At 29.1% G+C, this 7,038-nt stretch overlaps 1 non-coding gene across 1 annotated transcript; it reads left to right on the top strand.

The window, feature by feature from the left end:
• Positions 1–5,858: 5,858 nt before the first annotated feature.
• Positions 5,859–5,969, top strand: LOC140894066 (small nucleolar RNA R71). The gene has a single exon (XR_012153619.1). It is a non-coding gene; the product is annotated as a small nucleolar RNA R71 (small nucleolar RNA).
• Positions 5,970–7,038: the final 1,069 nt, after the last annotated feature.

The raw sequence follows: 7,038 nt of genomic DNA, 5'->3' as shown, positions 1-7,038 counted from the left end.
ACCTGTAATATTTCCTTCAGCTAAAGCTGTAGGAATAATACCCAAAACCTGACTACCTCCAAGATGAGCTGCTGTTGAAATAGATCTCATTAACCCAATATTGCCTCCTCCGTAAACCAAGTGAATTTTTCTCTTTGCTAACTTTTTTCCAAGATTAATTGCTGCATCAACAAATATTTCATTCTTTCCAGTATTAGAACCACAAAAGACACAAATATTTTTCAATTTTTGTGAAGAAGATCCTGTCATGTTTTTTTTTTCTTTTCAAAAATATAGAGAGAGTTGAGTGATTTTATAAGAAAAACAAGGAATAAGACAGAAATAGGAATACAGATGTGAACAAAATGATGAAAATAGTAAAAAAACAATAATATATAATAATAACATGCATGCGTATAAACAGTGATGTGATTGTGGCTCACAGTGTTCCTTCAATATTTATGAGTCGAGGGTTGGCTTACCATCCAATTTTCTTATAAATTGGCAAATAGGATCTTTTTCAGTCAGATTCCCAAGACCATTACCATGACGCTGCGCTTGAAATAGTTTTCATAAACGAAGAAGTTGACCTTGAACATCTCCACTAGAATGCGTCTTAAGAGTCAATGAGATATCATCTAATGACTCTTTACTCAGCCCATTCTTAATGAAATCAATTTTATCTTCTTTATTTGTGGAAACATATCCCAAAGATCTGCATTGTCTATTACAAGTCCATCTGGCACAATTATGACAAACAACTAACCTTTTAGCCCTTCTTTTCTTCGCATAGGTACTTTTACCTAGTCCAGACATATTTCGAACAAGTAAAAATTTTGGAACTTCACCACCTAATCGAACCTTCGCTTCAATTATAAGACGAATATCCTCCGGGATTCCTTTTTGCATAAGCATTCTCAATCTTTCACATCTGCCTTCATAAATCATTCTCAGAACTTTTTTAGAAACAGATGGAAAATATTTACCAAGTTTTTTGATAGCTTCATCCATAATATATATTTATATATATATATATATATTCAATTATTTTGGGAAATTGAAATAAAACCGACTGAAAGTAGTCACGGAGTACCGTTATCCGCCACTTAACCGGGAAGTAAAATCAATTCTGCAAAAATAAAATAAAAATATAAGTAACAATTAAGTTGGATCATATAAAGGCATAAACTCTTCATTAAGAACTTCATTTTCTATAAACGGTTTAAGTCTTTGCCCATTAACTTTAAATACATTATTATTTTTAGGATTTTTCAACATCAACAGCACCATGAGGATAGACAAATTTAACAATAAATGGTCCAGACCATCGCGATCTAAGTTTTCCTGGAAACAAATGCAAGCGAGAATTATAAAGTAAAACTTTTTGTCCGATTTCAAAAGATTTTCTCATAATATTTTTATCATGAAATGCTTTTGTTTTATCTTTATAAATCTTTGCATTTTCATATGCATCATTTCTTAATTCTTCTAGTTCATTTAATTGCAATTTTCTTAATTTAGATGCATCATCTAAATTAGTATTAAACGCTTTAATTGCCCAATAAGCTTTATGTTCAATTTCAACAAGTAGATGACAATGCTTTCCAAAAACTAATCTATATGGTGACATCCCCAATGATGTTTTAAATGCAGTTTTATATGCCCATAATGCATCACTTAATCTTAAAGACCGATCTTTTCGATTTGGATTGACTGTTTTTTCCAAAATTTGTTTTATTTCTTTATTTGCAAGTTCAACCTGACCATTCGTTTGAGGGTGATATGGAGTAGAAACTTTATGTGTAATACCATATTTTCTTAACAACGAAGAAAATGATTTATTTATAAAATGACTTCCCTCATCACTTATTATAGCTCTAGGTATTCCAAATCGACTAAAAATATTTTTTTTCAAAAATTTTATCACAACTTTATGATCATTAGTTCTACATGAAATTGCTTCAATCCATTTTGAAACATAATCGACAGCCACTAAAATATAAGTGAATCCAAAAGATAATGGAAATGGACCCATAAAATCTATTCCCCAACTGTCAAATATTTCAATAATCATGATTGGATTTAAAGGCATCATGTTTCGTTTTGAAATTGAACCCATTTTCTGACAATTTTCACAAGATTTGCAAAATGAATGTGTATCTTTGAATAAAAAAGGCCAATAAAATCCACATTGAAAGATTTTTGCAGCTGTTTTCTTTGACGAAAAATGACCTCCACATGCCTCAGAATGACAAAATTTAATGACACTACTTACCTCATTGTCGGTTATGCATCGTCGAAAAATTTGATCAGGACAATACTTAAACAAATAAGGATCATCCCAATAAAATTTTTTGACCTCTTTCAAGAATTTATTTTTATCTTGTGAACTCCAATGAGAAGGAATTTTATTTGTCACAAGAAAATTTACAATCTTAGCAAACCAAGGCATAGTAGTAGCATAAAATAGTTGATCATCCGGAAAATTTTCATTTATTGGTATTTCATTTTGAGATGATTCAGAAATTATTCTTGATAAATGATCGGCTACTACATTTTTTTTTCCTTTTTTATCTTTTATTACAAGATCAAATTCTTGTAACAACAAAATCCATCTTATTAATCTCGGCTTAGCATCTTGTTTATTTGATAAATATTTTATGGCAGAATGATCAGTGTAAACAATAGTAGTAGAACCAATTAAATAGGATCAAAATTTATCTAATGCAAACACTACTGAAAGTAATTCTTTTTCAGTTGTTGAATAATTGATTTGAGCATTATTTAAGGTTCTACTTGCATAATAGATCACATAAGGTTTACCTTCTTTTCTTTGTCCTAACACGGCTCCTACAGCATAATCACTTGCATCACACATTAATTCAAATGGTAAAGACCAATCAGGAGGTTGTAAAATAGGTGATGTAGTTAAAAGATTAATTATCTTTTTAAAAGCAGTTTCACATTCTTGAGTCCATTCAAATTGTGCATCTTTTGTTAAAAGATTTGAAATTGGTTTCGATATTATGCTAAAAATTTTTATAAATCTTCTATAAATTCCCGCATGACCCAAAAATGATCGAATTTCTTTGATCGTGTTTGGTGATGATAAATTAGCAATAACATCAACCTTAGCTTTATCAACTTCAATTCCTTTTTTAGATATGACATGCCCTAACACAATTCCGGATTTAACCATGTAGTGACATTTTTCCGAATTTAAAACAAGATTTTTTTCTTCACATCTTTTTAAAACTTCTTCCAAATTTTTAAGACAGTTTTCAAATGAGTTTCCAAAAACAGTTATATCATCCATAAAAATTTCCACAAATTCTTCAATCATGTCACTAAAAATACTTAGCATGCATCTTTGAAAAGTAGCCAGGGCATTACATAAACCAAATGGCATTCTTTTAAAAGCAAAAGTTCCGAACGGACAAGTGAAAGTAGTTTTTTCTTGATCTTCTAATGATATTGGTATTTGATAATACCCCGAATACCCATCAAGAAAGCAATAATAAGGATTACCTGCCACTTTCTCTAAAATTTGATCTAAAAATGGTAACGGAAAGTGATCTTTTCTAGTTGCATCATTTAATTTTCTATAATCAATGCACATACGCCAACTAGATGGAATCCTAGCTTGTAATAATTCTCCCTTTTCATTTTTTATAACAGTGATGCCTGATTTTTTTGGTACTACTTGTGTTGGACTTACCCATTTACTATCCGAGATTGGATAAATAATTTCGGCATGTAATAGTTTTAAAACTTCATTTTTAAAAACTTCTTTCATGTGTGGATTTAATCTTCTTTGTGGTTGTTGATATGTTTTAGCATTTTCTTCCAAGTGAATTCTATGTGTGCAGATTAAAGGATTTATACCTTTTATATCTTGCAAAGTTCATCCAATTGCATTTTTGTGTTTTTAAGTAGTGTTATTAAATCTTCTTCTTGTTTTGGTAAGAGGGTAGAAGATATTACAATAGGATATGTTTGATTTTCACCAAGGAAAGCATATTTTAGCTCTATTGGTAAGGGTTTTAATTCAAGTTTTGGATGATCATTTTCTTTTACTTCTTCAAGTTCATTAATTTCTTCAAATAACTTTGATTTAAAAACATTTTTTTAATCAAAATTTTCCACTAAACAAACTTCAGATTGTTGATTTAAGTTTTCTTGGTGTATATTTTCTTCCACGATTGTTTCTATTGCATTATCATCTTCATCTTCATTAATACTTGGTTGTTTACATAAATTGAACACATTAAGTTCTAAAGTCATATTTCCAAAAGACAATTTCATTATTCCATTTCGACAATTAATTAAAGCATTTGAAGTTGCTAGAAATGGACATTCCAATATTACTGGAATTTCGTTATGTACTTCTATTGGTTGTGTATCCAAGACAATAAAATCCACGGGATATATGAATTTATCAACTTGAACTAATACATCTTCTACAATACATCTAGGTATTTTGATTGACCTATCGGTTAATAAAAGAGTAACAGATATAGGTTTTAAATCTCCTAACTTAAGCTTTTCATAAACTGAATAAGGAATTAAATTCACACTTGCTCCCAAATCTAACAAAGTTTTTTTAATTTTATTTTTTCCAATAATACATGAAATTGTTGGACAACCGGGATCTTTATATTTCAAGGTAGAATTATTTTGAATAATAGAGCTTACTTGCTCCGTTAAGAATGCTTTCTTCTTTACATGCAATTGTCTTTTCACAGTACATAAATCTTTTAAAAACTTTGCATAAGAAGGCACTTGTTTAATAGCATATAATAATGGAATATTTATTTTTACTTGTTTAAAAACTTCATAAATATCAGAATCATTTTTTTGTTTTTTTATTATTAACTAATGCATGAGGGAAAGGAACATGTTTATTTGACTCACATATTATTTCAGATAATTTATCATCAACTTTCTTAATCTTAGGACTCAAAGTATCATCTTTCTCGAAAGTATCAAGATTTTCATCCTTACTCTTTGAGTTTGACTGATCTTTGTTTTCATCACTATATGGATCATTAACTATTTTACCACTTCTAAGAGTAATAACAGATTTTACTTGATCAAATTTTTCTTGATTTTGATTTTTAGGATTAGGTTGTGGTTGAGATGGAAATTTTCCTTTTTCATGAATATTAAGTGCAGATGCAAATTTTGCAAGAGTTTCTTTCAAATCATTCATAGATTGAATGTTTTGAATATTGATAGACTCTTGCTTTTGAATGTATGCATGAATTTCATCTTCAAAATGTTTTCTTGGAGGTGGGATATAAGGAGCATAACCTTGATGACTTTGGTTATTGTGAAAAGGTTGTTGTGAAGGTTGTGCATTATTATCGTTCCTCCAACTAAAATTAGGATGATTTCTCCAACCAGGATTATATGTTTGTGAAAAAGGATCTAATGTTGGTTTTTTAAAATTGTTAACATAATTGGCTTGTTCATGGAGACATTCTTTAAATGAAGGCAAAGTAGGACAATTTTTTGTAAGGTGATCATGTGTGTCACATATATGACAAACAATTTCTTGAACACTTTTTAATTGATCACTCTTTTTCATTTCTAATGACTCGATTTTTCTTGCTAAAGATGCAAGTTTAGCTTGAACATCTACATCATCTTTAAGATGATAAATACCACCCCCATTTGTTGAATTATTGGTTTTACTTGGTGATTCAATTGAGCCTATATTATCCCAATTTTGAGCATTTTCTGCTAATGACTCCAAATATTCTATAGCTTCATTTGAGTTTTTATCTTCAAAAGTTCCATTACACATGAATTCTATCATTTGCCTATCTTTAGGTATTAAACCTTCATAAAAGTGAGAAACTATCCTCCATATTTCAAAACCATGATGTGGGCATGTATTAAGTAACTCTTTATATCTATCCCAACATTGATAAAATGTTTCCCCTTGTTTTTGAGAAAAAGTTGTAATTTGTCTTTTAAAAGAGTTTGTTCTATGGGAAGGAAAAAACTTTTTTAGAAATTATTGTTGCATTTCTTCCCATGATCTTATTGAACTTGATCTAAAATTTTGCAACCATGTTTTAGCTTTATCTTTTAAGGAAAAAGGAAAAAGCTTTAATCGAACAGTATCCATGCTACAATTTTGATCATTATAAGTGTTGCAAACCTCCTCAAATTCTCTTAAATGCAAATATGGATTTTCAGAATCTAAGCCATGAAAATTTGGTAAAAGTTGAATGACTTGTGGCTTAAAATTAAAATTAGATGCATCAGGAGGAAAAACTAAACAAGATGGTGTACTAGTTCTTATTGGATTCATATGGTACCTAAGTGTTCTTGGTTGTTTATGTTTTTGATGATGATGATTATTATTATTATTATTATTATTATCTTGATTATTAGAATTATCGTCCATGTTTAAAATATTTTCAGTTACTCGAACAAGTCTACCACTTTGTTTACGACTCCAAACAATCATACAATTAAAAACAACATACTATTTACATAATAACAAAATTAAACTTAATTTATACCTCCCCGGCAACGGCGCCAAAAACTTGATACAACTTAAATTGTAATTCACCCAAGTGTAGGTTGCCTGCAAGTAATATACTCGTGAGTACGAGATCGATCCACGGAGAGGATGCTGTAAGTTTAATTTTAGCATGATATATTATAGATGTTAATATTATTATGAAACTTCAAATACACAAATTATAAAATTGTCAAGGTTTCAAAGGTTCATTGTTGGTTTATTTAAGATTGCTTAATAAAAATAAATAAAAGAAACTAAAATAAGAATAAACATAAAAGAACAATGAAATATTTAAAAAAGTATATCATATAATATAGTTTCCACTATATTAATATCAGATTAACCGATATTTAATACATGGTACCCATAATATATATAGATGAATAAATATAAACATAAAAAGAACAATTAAATATTTAAACAAGTATATCATATAATATAGTTCCCACTATATTAATATCAGCCGATATTTAATACATGGTACCCATAATATATATATAAATGCATAAATATAAATTGAC

This window comes from Henckelia pumila, chromosome 3, assembly GCF_033568475.1.
Source record: "Henckelia pumila isolate YLH828 chromosome 3, ASM3356847v2, whole genome shotgun sequence".
In the NCBI taxonomy this organism is placed as follows: domain Eukaryota; kingdom Viridiplantae; phylum Streptophyta; class Magnoliopsida; order Lamiales; family Gesneriaceae; genus Henckelia; species Henckelia pumila.
The sequence above is the reverse complement of the archived record's forward strand: the minus strand, read 5'-3'. Positions and strand labels throughout refer to the sequence as shown.